This window comes from Vulpes vulpes, chromosome 4, assembly GCF_048418805.1.
Source record: "Vulpes vulpes isolate BD-2025 chromosome 4, VulVul3, whole genome shotgun sequence".
Lineage (NCBI taxonomy): Eukaryota > Metazoa > Chordata > Mammalia > Carnivora > Canidae > Vulpes > Vulpes vulpes.
Window position 1 is genome coordinate 113,773,139 of NC_132783.1, and position 12,206 is coordinate 113,785,344.

The window sequence follows — 12,206 nt, forward strand, 5'->3', positions numbered from 1 at the left end:
AGAGGGGTGGGGGAGGAGGGGGAGGTGTCTTAAAGGGCCCGCGCGTCGGAGCGTCCGCAGGTGGAGCACATGGGAGCGGGCCACGCGGCCGAGCGGGCCTGCTCGCGCTCTCCAGGCTGGCTGCGCCCGACTCGGCAGTCGGAGCCATTAATGTCACCCCTGACTTACAGGGCGAAGGAGAGGGGTCCCTACGCACCTCGAGGACGCGCCGACGCTGCCGGCTCCCTGGCGCTCCGCGGGCCTGGCCCCTCCGGGCCCCGCCTGGGTGACCTTGGGCGAGCCGCCCTCACCTCCGCGGGCCGCGCTGGGCTCCTCCCCGCGGGCCCTGGCCTGGACACTGCCCGCAGTCGGGTTCGACGCCTGGCCCGAAGGCAAGCCCTTAACCCTTGGGGACAAGGGTGCCTACAAAGTGGGGACGGAATTGCCAACAGCCCCCCCACCCGGCCAAGCCCCTGAAACCCAGTATTTATAAGGCAGGAAATTCGTCTTTTCTTTCAAGTGAATTTCGCTTTTTCTAAAGAATTGCTTTGGGCGGAGTTAACCCAGGGCTGGATTGGGACTCAGAGATCTGAGATTTTTATCCTGGCCCTGCCCCTTACAAACTATGCACCAGGTATCTCCTCCGTGGGCCTCAGTTTCTCTATTGTAAAATGAACCAGTGGTATAGGACAGTGATTTCAAACTTCAGTGCACATTCAATAAATATTTACTAACCTAATAGGGTGGGGGCCTGCAGGGTTCTAGGAAACGGGGTTTGGCAATCAATCGGGCTAGCAAGTTCTCTGTCCTCACGGAATTTACACTCTAAAGCGGAGAAAGACCATAAACTAGGTGATAAACAAGTGCTTGTGTAGTATCTATGAAGACAGTAACTACTACAGTGGTAGGTTAGACTCGAGCAGCTCCTTTAGTATGGATGATGAAGGAAAACTTTGAATACAGATTCCAAATGTTTTAGAATTAAGTATGCCTGGTACAGGACCTAGAAAGTGTCTAAGAACCGCCCCCCCCTTGGGTGCTTACCCATCAGATGGCCCTACAATTCACTGGGAGAATTCCTGGCCTCTTTGGCTGTGATCCTGCTTGCTCAAGACATAACAGCCTGGGATGTTGGCCATCTCCAAAGGCAAGAATCAGAACACAGGACCTGCTGGATACCGGAGGAGGCTTATGGTAAACCTCTTGAAACCGCCGGGGACACGAAGATGGTTGTAGGGTGGTTGTAACCATGACTACTGAGAACAGGCACTGTTGGGGACAGCCAGGCAATCTGATGTCTAGTCCCAGCTCTTCGATAACTTGCAACTCAGCCTCTACACCTTGGTGAGCATCCCTCTCTTCCCCTGGATACCATTTCCTGGTGGTGAAATGGGGGTAAATTATGCCTGACTTGCTTCTACCCTCTCACTTTTGTGAGGAGTCAGGTGAGACATTGTTTGTCAAAATGCTGTGTAAATTGTAGAGACTGAGGCCAGTGCTTCAAAAGAGGTCCCGAGAAAGGTAATGATTACGGGAATCTCAATGAATTTTAGCAAGATTCTTCATAACTGCATTGTATGTGCTCTTAATCAGAAGGTACATTATTGCACCTTGCCACTCAAATGCACCATTTTTTATCCTACTTATTGGTAAGTATTTCCTATAAGCTATTCACACTAGATCCTCTCTGAACTCTCCTAATGGGAGACATCATGGTCCTTGTTGGTCATTCTTTTCCATATTCCTGTAATTGGAGGTAGAAGCTAGAGGTACCCCCATGCAACTTGTGAGGGGACCAGGAACTCCATGTGGACGAGTTACCTACACACACTGCCCAGCAGTCAAGCACCTCTAAGCCTGCTGTTTGGAGGTTGGAGGGGCCCTGGGATCTGCATACCCTGTTCCTGCTCTGTCCCAGAAAGAGGCTCCCAAACACCAGTGTGCCATTTTACAGATGGGCAAACGGACCAGAGACAGTAAAGTAAAAGACTACAACTTAAACTGAGGCTCTCATCACTGGAAAAAGGAATCTTAACAATTACTCAATTTCCTTGTTTTGCAGATGAGAACAGTGAGGTTCAGAGAAGTGAAGTTACTTAACCAAGGTCACACAGCTAGTTCAGGGCAGAACCAGGTCTCACACCTGAATTTCTTGATCCTAAATCCAGTAGCTTTTTCTACATTAAATGATGCAATTGGGATTTGAGTTCAGGTCTTTAAAATTCCTGACCCACCGCGGCATTATATACTCAGTTCTAAATATTAATAATGACCAGAAACAATTAAGAGTAGCTACTTTTATTGAGTAGCTACTGTGTGCTAGGTTCTATGAGAAATACTTGATATTCATTATCTCATTGAATTCTCACAATAGCCCAATGAGATAGATATTAATCCTTGCCACAAATATCTTTTGAGTCCTGACTGTGCCTGGCATGGTGAGGCCTTGTGACTGTTCTCTTTACTCATAAAAGAAGGTCACTAAAGTTCAGAAAAGAAAGTAAGGTGGTTTGGGTGCCTGGGTGGCACAGTAAGTTAAGCGTCCCACTCCTGATTTCCGCTCAGGTCGTGATCTCAGGGTCATGAGATGTGAGCCCTGAGTCACGCTCTCCGCTCAGCGCAGTCTGCTTGAGGTTGTCTCTTCTTCTCCCTCTCGTGCTCTCTCTCTCTCTCTCTCTCTCAAATAAATAAATAAATCTTTTAAAAAGAAGGTAAGGTGGGTGCCTGGGGTCACAGGCAGCAGCTAAATATCAAAGTGACCTGTTTCAGGGCAGTATAACTTCCCAGGCCTTGCTCTTACCACAGCACACTTTAAGGCCTGCCTCTCTTCTTTCCATTGCCAAATCCTCAAGTTCTTACAGAGAGACGATCAAATACATGAGTCTGGGAAAAATGCTAAAATTGTTGAATCTTGTCTCCCCAAAATGTAAACTTCTGGGGTGGGGGGGTGGGGAAGAGGGGCAAGTAATTAAGCAATATGTGCCCTCAGGCTAAAAAAGAGGTAAAACAAGATTTGCTTTGGGCAGAAAGTGACAAGGATCAAACTAACTTGCCTATTGCCCAGGGCTTTGACACACACATGTTTAGAGACACAGGGATGCCTGGATGGCTCAGCAGTTGAGTGTCTGCCTTCAGCTCAGGACATGATCCCCGGGTCCCAGGATGGAGTCCCACATCAGGTTCCCTGCATGGAGCCTGCTTCTCCCTCTGCCTGTGTCTCTGCCTCTCTTTCTCTCTGTGTCTCTCATGAATAAATAAATAAAATCTTTTAAAAAACCCAAAAAACAAAAAACCCAGAGACACAGAGTGAGAAAATCAAACTTAAGAAATAAAAGTTATAAAGTGGGTCCAAATACCTATTTGTATTTAATTATGTGTTTGCTTGCTCTTGGTGCTCACAACTTCCTGAAGAGAGACAGAGGAAGCTGCCCCAGGGACCGGGGACTGAGGGACCAAGGGACCAAGGGACCAGAGAGCCCAGAGACCAGCCCATCTTTGGCTTTGCCGAATGACTTTGGACAGCCTCTCTACCTTCCTGGGCTTCCATTTCTCCATCCACAAAACGGTAAGCATAATACCTGCCTATCTGGCTTATGGATGTGCAAGGTACAGTTTTACCAAACTTCATTCTTTTGTGGGGAGCATAGGTAAAAGGTGGTGTGGAGGTTCCTCGAGTTATCTGTGTTAGGAAGAAAAAGTTTAACACGTATAGGTGTACAGTGTTACTCCTCTTTCAGTTTGATTTTCCAAAGGAACTTGTGTTTCTGGAAGAACTTGGGCTGTGTACCTTATCTGCTGATATCCTGGGCTCCTGGGCAGGAGGCAGACACAGAGGAGTGGGTGGGGTTAGCAGGGGTGGGGCTTTGGCCAATACCTACTGTGCCAGCCCGGGGAGTGTTATTCCAAACTCTGAAAACTCTTGGGTCTTTTAGCACATGCCAAGAAATTTATTCAGTTCCTGGGAGGAGGCTCAGCCTAGACCTCTTCTTGTGAAGTCAGTGCAGACATCAATAGTTAAGTGGGGTGGGGGGTGGAGGAGTACTGATTGTTCCCATAAAACCTGGTTAACCCCCAGAGCAACACTTTTGGGTAAGTACGATTATCCCCATTTTACAGTTGAGGAAGTAGGCTCAGAGGCAGCCAAGCATCCCCCAGGGGCTTTGGAAATGGAAAGAATGGGTTTGTAATGAAGGAGGTCCGATGGAGAATTTAACTTCTAATACATCTGCCACCTTGGGTTAGAGCCAAGCCTCCTCATCCCAGCCTCTTCCTCTTCCATGCTACCATCTTTCCCCCAGCCCCGCTCCCCATCCTGGCATGCCTGCACTTCTCAAATGGTCTCATGATGAGCTTGCCCACTAATTGTTCTCCCCGCTGCAATGCAGCCTACCACACTGCCTGAGCCAGTTCTCTGACTCTTTCCTGGACTTTGATGAGCCCTGCCTCTGCTTAAAATCTCCCTACTCACACCCCTCTCCTCTCCTGCCACCTCTACCACACCCTGTATTTTCCAGCAGCAGTGGACCACTCACTATTTCTTTCCTTCGGCAAATATTTATTAAGCACCCACGATGTGCCAGGTACTGCCCAGGCCCTGGACTTAGACAAATGAGCAAGATACACGTTTCCTGTCTTCAGGAAGCTCCCTGAAGGATTAACCCTGTGGGCCCCATTCTTTCCTGCCTCAATTCATGTAATTCCTCTCACTCTGACATTCCTGTTCAGAGCGAGGTCCTGAGTGCAAAATCCCAGCTTGACCATCTGGTGACTTTGTGAGCAAATATTTAACTTCTAAGCCTCAGTTTCCCCATCTGTAAATTGGAGATGATAATGAACTACTTATCCCCTAGAGCTTAGGTGATCTTTAAAGGAGATAATGTGTGTAATTGAATAGCACAATGCCTGCACATAGTATGTGGTAAGTAAGTATCACCTTTTGTTACTTTTATTATTGCCAGTAATATCATTTCCACTGGTCCAGAATTCTACTTGTCCTTCAAGGTTCAGCACAAAATGCCAAGTTCCTCACGAAATCTTATTTAATTTCCACAGCTAGAAGAGATTTCTCCCCACTCTTAACTCCTAATGGCAGTATTCTTAAAGCATATGGTATTTTTTATGTTATTTCTTCCTTCAGTTATGGTTACTTATGAGTAGACCTTTTCCTCCATCTAGCTTATGACATTTCTTGGAGTAGGGATAGCATTCCATTCTTCTTACTGTCCCTTATTGGATCCATCACTGGTGTCTCCCGCAAAAAAGGCCCTCAGTGTATTTTCTTGACAAAAAAAAATGAATGAATGAATGAATGAATGAATGACTACAGGATCAGTCCCGATCACGTCAATGTTTTGGTAACCAGAGTGATGCTGTCAAGGGCCAAGTGCTAAATTTTATATATACTTAATATATAATATCTTTAATAAATATATTAATTATATATAACTGTATAAATTATATATGTACTTTTAAATGATAAGATATAATATGAAAATTAAATGTGCTAACTTTAAGAAACAGAAAATATGGGATCCCTGGGTGGCGCAGCGGTTTGGCACCTGCCTTTGGCCCAGGGCGCGATCCTGGAGACCCGGGATCGAATCCCACGTCGGGCTCCCGGTGCATGGAGCCTGCTTCTCCCTCTGCCTGTGTCTCTGCCTCTCTCTCTATCTCTCTGTGACTATCATAAATAAATAAAAATTAAAAAAAAAAAAAAAGAAAAAAAAAAAGAAACAGAAAATATTTTAAGTATAGCAAAGTAAAACCTGCATATAAGGCCACACCCCAGAGGTAATCATCAGCAACATGTTGGTGTATTTTCTTCTAGTCTTTTTTCTATGTATGTTTTACCTAATTGAGATTGTATTGCAAATTCAGCAGGTTTATTTTTTCCTTTCCCACCTTGGCAGTGTATTATGAGCACTTTCTCCATATCACTGTAAATTCCCTTCACATAGTTAGTTGTGTCATCTATTGAGCCCCTATGGTTTGCCACACTGCATTTCCCAAAGGGCTTTCGTGGGGAAGGACAGAGATGACTGTCCCCAGTTGGCAGCTGAAGAACTGAGACTCACAGAAGTTCAGTCAGTTGCTCCAGGATGCCAGGGCAGCAGAATCAAAATGAGAACCCAGGTCATGCCCCTTCCATTCCAGACCCCTCCAGCACCTCAGAGGAGACATGGCACAAATGGAAAATACAAATCCCCTGCCACACCTGTGAGACAAACTCAGACAACCACATTCAATTATTCCAGGGTCTGGAAACATCCAAGTTCTTATGGAGACAGGTGGAAATTAGTAGCCAAAACAAAGGCAGAAGGCAATTTTCCTGGCAACATGACCATAATCAGTCACAAGTACTGAGCTCTCAGAACAGAAGGGCCCTGCTCTAGGGACTAGGGTGGAAACAATAAAGGGCAAGACATGTTCTCTGTCCCAGGGGGAAAAAAAAAAAAACTCCCTACACTAGCACAGTGTTCTTGTCACAGACTACTTGCCTGTCCTTTACTCATAGCACAGGGGAAAAAAGTAAAGGGTTTGAGGTCAAAAGAGTTAAGTTCAGATTCAGGTTTGCCTACTTCCTAGCTGTGTGTTATTGGGTAAGTTACTTTATTTCTCTGAGCTTTATTGTCTCCATCTATAAAATGGGGAAAGGAAAATACTTGCCTGAGAAAATTCATTATGCCTTTGAGAACAGTAAATGAACCAACATTTATGAAAGGGTAGGGTCTTATAGCTTTGCCACCTGCCAGCTCTGTAACCTTGGGCAAGTTCCTTCATCTCTCTCTGTGTCAGTTTCCTCATCTGTAAAATGGAGATGATAACAGCGCTTACCTTTAGGGTTATTGTGAGGATTAAGTGAGTAAATACATGCAAAGTGCTTAGAACAGTACCTGACAAATAGTACATACTGAATAAGTATTTGCTATTATTATCATTGGCATAGCATCAAGACAAACACTCTTCGAATCCCACACAAAAAATGCAGAGCAAGTGTTACCCTAATCTTTAGATGAGGAAACCAACTCTCAGAAAGATGAAGTGTTCCTCTGGAGTCCTGATGCTAGTTGATGGCAGCCCCAGGACTTCTATAGATTCCAAATGCAATGTCTTCCCTCTCCAGATCACATTCTAGCTGTTGCAAGCTGTCAGCCTTCTGGCCAGTTTCAGCCCACAGGCATGTTTTGTTTGGCCCACACAGTATTTTCTTTTTAATTGAGTTTAGCTGTGATTAGATGGGCCCAGCACACACTAGTGAGTGTCAGATCATACCCTTCCTCTGGTGTTTGTTACTCCCAGCCAAGCAGCCAACTACCCTCATTGAGATCCTTGCACAGGTTGATACAATCCCAGTCACTAAACACATGGTATAGACAAATTCTGGAGATTAAAGATGAGGCAAGGAGGAGCACAGGCCAGAGCAACAGGGAAGAGGTAGTCAGGGAAGCCTTCCTGCAGGTGGCCATATGTATATTAAAACTTAAAATTAGGGGCACCTGAGTAGCTCAGTCAGTTAAGCATCTGCCTTCAGGTCATGATCCCAGAGTCCTGGAATGAAGTCCCTCATTGGGCTCCCTGCTCAGCAGGGAGCCTACTTCTCCCTCTCCCTCTGCTCCTCCCCCTGCTCCTGTTTTTTTCTCTCTCTCTCAGATAGATAAAATTAAAAAGAAAAAAACAAACAACAACTTAAAATTAGGGAGTGGGCTTTGTCCACCATGAAAGGGAAGGTATGGGGCAGGGCAGGTTGCTTTAGCATTTGGTGATCTTCAGGGATATTTGAGTTTTCCTGCCAATGCTTCCTTCCCCAGGCTTTTCCCTTGGTCGAGAAAAGAAGTAGGCTGCCCCTTATCTCAGATGAGGCTGTGTGACTAAGGAGGTCCAGCGTCAACATATATCAGCAGTGTTTGTTGATTAATTGATCTGTGCCACCATCCCTGAGTACTCAGCATCATGCAAGGCTCCTGGAGAGAGGTATGATCACATGAGCCCAAGTATTAACTAGGGCTCCTGCCTTCAGTGATAATAGCAAGCATAATAGTGATAACGGCAGAGCCTGTAGACAGGGGTTTTTTTGTTTGTTTGTTTAGGGTGGCACTTCCCAAGGTAAAGTCTCCAGAATGTGAATAGATAGACCACCAGGATGGAATCTGTTGAACCACTGGGTTTAACCAATGTTAAATAAATGTTTTACTGTGGGATAGCTTGGGGCTTTTACCATTCATGGTGAATCTCTCAGAAAGAGAGCATTTCCCAAACTCATGTAATATAGAGCAAATCTGAGCCAGGTATTTGAGGAACCCCTTTGAGAAACATTGATTCCCTTTCTGCTGGGGTGGTATTGGACAAAGGCATGTAGAAAGAGGCCTGCCTCCCTGGCTGGCTCTCCTGCTACGTTCTATAGAACCTAGAAAAGTCTTTTTTCTTCTCTGGAATTTAGTTTTCCCATTAAAAAAAAAAAGTCTGAATGTTCTGGAAGTTTCTTCCCATCCTCGGAGTCTTGATAGCAGTTTCTAACATTTCATACCTCTATGACAAAGAGGATGAGTGCTGGTCACAGGAATGAGGTGGGAAAAGTCTGTGGCAAGCTGATGAAGCTGCCTGACTGTGTGTCCCAGCAACAGTCACTGGATCAGAGAGGTTCACCAATTCCCAGAGGATCCCACAGCACTTGAGTTTCTAGATCTGTGACACATGGTAGGAAGAGGGAACCTCAAATAACGTAAGTGACCTAATTACTTAATGTGGATAAAGTGCATAGAGATCACTAGATAAAGACGGGGAATAGCCAAGCTCATTTTGTGTGACTTGTACCGCCTGGTGTGTTTTGTGCCAGCCTCCCAGAGTGATGAGGCTCCCAGAGGGCACCTCAACCAAGAAAAGCAGGAACTATTATGGCATGCCTGCCATTCTCCTGCAAAAGACCCTTCAGTGACTCCATATTCCAACAGGAATAAATTCCAGACCTGTCACTTCAGCCCATAAGACCCCATGTGCTCCAGACTCCATCCACCTCTGACCCCCCCAGCCCCTGCTCCTCTACCCTGTCCTTGCACTGTGCCAGCTTCTCAAAATGGAGCTCTCAGCAGCCTGGGGCCTCTAGGGCATAATTCCCATTGCCTAGAACACATGGTCCCCAACACACAAACACAAACACCATATACTTCTCATCCTCCAAGCCTCAGCTTAAAACAGTCCCCTTTCTCAGAGACACCTCCCTTGATCAACTTGGCTGAAATACTCCATGTTCTTCATAGCACAGATCGCAATCTCTGATTTTATGTGTTTATCTTCTTTTGCCAATTTTCTCCAACAATATATAAACTCGATGAGACTGGAGCTTGTGGCTATTTTGTTCATCCTTAATACCCAGTCCCAAGTACAGTGCTTCACACAGTAGGCGCTTAATATTTGGTTGAATGAATGCTGTGTGGCCTTTGGCAAGTTGCTTCCCCTCTCTGGGCTTTCATTTCTCCACGTGTGAAAAGCAGTGTTTGAATGAGGTGCTGTTGAGAGCCTCTGTAGCTCTGACGGTGGTTCTGTGACTAATATCTGGGCCCTGGGCCTGGGAGTGAGCCTGGTATGTTGCATTGCCACAGCACTGCACACAGCATGCTGATTTAATCAGGCGGCCGGCACCCTGTAATTTCGTGTTCTACTATCCCTCCTCCCCAGTCCCAGGACTGGGAACCATGCTGTCAGATTTCCAGGATGATCCATGCACAGCCACCTGGGAGAGGATGTTCAGTTTAGAAGCTCAAGGGCCAAGAAGACTTGTCACTCATTGCCCTGATAGGAAAGGCTGGCCTCCTTGGGAGTTTTCAAACAAATCCTATAATCTTTGGTTAGAAGGGACCTTCGGGATGCTTGGCCTGGCCCTCTGCCTTAAATGTAACTTCCCTCTAAACCTTGCTCAATAGTGATCATGATCACTTGGATTCCAGTTGAAGTGCTGGGAACAACAGAGGGGCCTCTCTGAATCTCAGGGGTGCTCATCTCACCCATGAACAGCTTTAGGAAGTTCTTTCTGCAGCATGGTGCAACACTAGGCAGTACAGCATAGGGGCACAAAGTCTGGGCTCTGAGTGGCCTGGGAAGAATCCCAGCTCTGGAACCTACTTGCTATATGAGCTTGAGCGAGCCATGAACCTTCTCTGTGCCTCCATTCATCTTCTGCAAAATAGGGAGAACCCTCATTGGGCTGTTGGGAAAATTGTAAGCATTAATACCTAGTGGGAAGGCAACAAATGCCTGTTTCTGTTAACTGCTACCTTTGAATGTTCTTGTTGTTATTATCATTTTCAGATCTTCCTGGACTCTGTTCTCAGGGTTGGTTGGTTTGTTTGCAAAAGAGACAGTGGAGCTAGGCCCCAAAAGCACAGGGCTAGGAATCCAGAGCGGGTGGGCTCACTGGTGACTGTGAGAATATTCACTTCATTGTTCCAGGCCTCAGGACCACACCTGAAAAAAGGAGACAGAATAATCCCTGTCCTGCTTCCTGTTGTAGAACAGATGCATAGATCACAGGAGAAATAAACAAGAAGGCTTTGAAAAGTGCAAAAATGCTCTACAGATGTGAGGGATTCGTCTTATTTTGTTGGAGAGCCCTTTCCTCTTTTAGCAAGGCACATTAGCTTCCAAACAGCAAAATAGCTAAACTCAACCTATTTGGCAAACAGTGTGTTTTTGATACTTGCTGTGAATTTGAAGCTAATCCCTTCAGAATCTTCTTTCATTAATGTACTAGAGCAAACAAATTTGAGAAGGATTTATTTATAAGCATTTGGTACATTCCTACAGGATGTAGATAGAGCTCAGTTTGGCTGATTTCTGACATCTTTGTTTATTGTTGTAATTGTTATTTCTTTAGTTTCTCTTCAGGAATCTGATTGAAAGGATCCAGGTGAGGTACCTTCACTTTGCAAATGTAGGCAGGACATAGCAACTCTGCATAATTTCAGGAAGTCTCGTATGACCTCTGTTCAACCCCTGTCATGTCATGTGGGCCTGTAGCGAGAGGAGGCCCCTAGAACTGGTCTTACCGTAAAGATCAAAAACAAAGATTCAGAGAGGGGATGGCACTTGCCCCAAGTCACACAGCTAGTTAATGGGGAGGCTTGACCAACCAGGTCTCTTGACTCCAAACCCCATATTCTTTCCAATAGTTCTATGGAATCCTGCAATTTCTCTAAATTAGCTGATTATGTATCAAAATATTGTAATTTGTGGGGGTTCACATTTGTCAAAACTCCATTGACCTGGGGGAGGTAGGTCCCAGGCATGGGACCCTACCTGGCATGGTAGGTGAAGCATGTGACTTTTGATCCCGGGGGTAGGGATTCCCTAGAAATAAAATCCTAAAAAAAAACCCAAACCCTCACTGAACCATACATTTAAAACCTCAACAATATTTTGTGTTAAATTTAACTCGATCTTAAAAAAAAAACAATAAAATGGTGTGGCAGAGTTCTATTTCATGAGAGAGCCAGTGTCTGAGGCCAGCATTAAGGCAAAATAACGTATCATCTAAAGAGCTCAAGAAAAGCCCTTAGGAAGGCAGCGGGCTGGAGCCAGCAGGGTCTCTCAGCTGGTGTTTCTGCAAAAGCATTGTAACAGCCTGCTGCTTCTTCAGAAGGTCCAGATTAGATGCTGGCTGCCTTGTAGGGGGCAGGTTGTGAGAGAAAGAATGTATCTCTATAAAAGAAGGATATGTGGTGTGGTGGGAGGCACACGTGGGAACCACACTGCTAAGGGAATGTAGTTTTGGGCACACGTGGGAACCACACTGCTAAGGGAATGTAGTTTTGGGTACCGCACCTCACACTCACACACGCACACCCCCCCCTCCCTGAGCAGGTGCTGGAGCAAGTTAACAGAGGGCCTGAAGCTGGGGACAAGGATCTGAGGGTTGGTTCCTGCGGGGGTACGGGGAGGGAAAGAAGTTGGAGCAGAGTTGGAGAGCTGCAACTATGGAGAACCCCTCATTCCAGAAGTGACAGCAGCAGAGGGGAACCAAGGAAGGAAAAGGATACAAACAGCTGGGGGACATCAGAGAGAGAGAGACATTTGGAGGTAGCCTGGCTTTTGAGGAGAAAGCAAGTACCCGGGGTGGACCTGCTGCAGTGGTCACAAAACTAGTCACTATCCTTTCATAAGTGAACACTCTAAAATTTGGAGTGATGGAGGTGGAGGAGGTTAATCCACAGAGCAGAATATGTTTAATGAGATTA

At 45.8% G+C, this 12,206-nt stretch overlaps 1 long non-coding RNA gene across 2 annotated transcripts in view; it reads left to right on the top strand.

The window, feature by feature from the left end:
- The first annotated feature begins 52 nt into the window (after nt 1–52).
- The window catches only part of LOC112926995 (uncharacterized), a 67,748-nt gene continuing 55,594 nt past the window's right edge, over nt 53–12,206 (top strand). The window contains exons 1-2 of one of the 2 annotated variants that reach the window (XR_003236445.2): nt 53–1,323; nt 3,391–3,544. This is a non-coding gene — a long non-coding RNA (uncharacterized lncRNA). The remainder of the gene's footprint in view (nt 1,324–3,390; nt 3,545–12,206) is intronic. The other variant, XR_012001203.1, reaches the window with a different exon arrangement.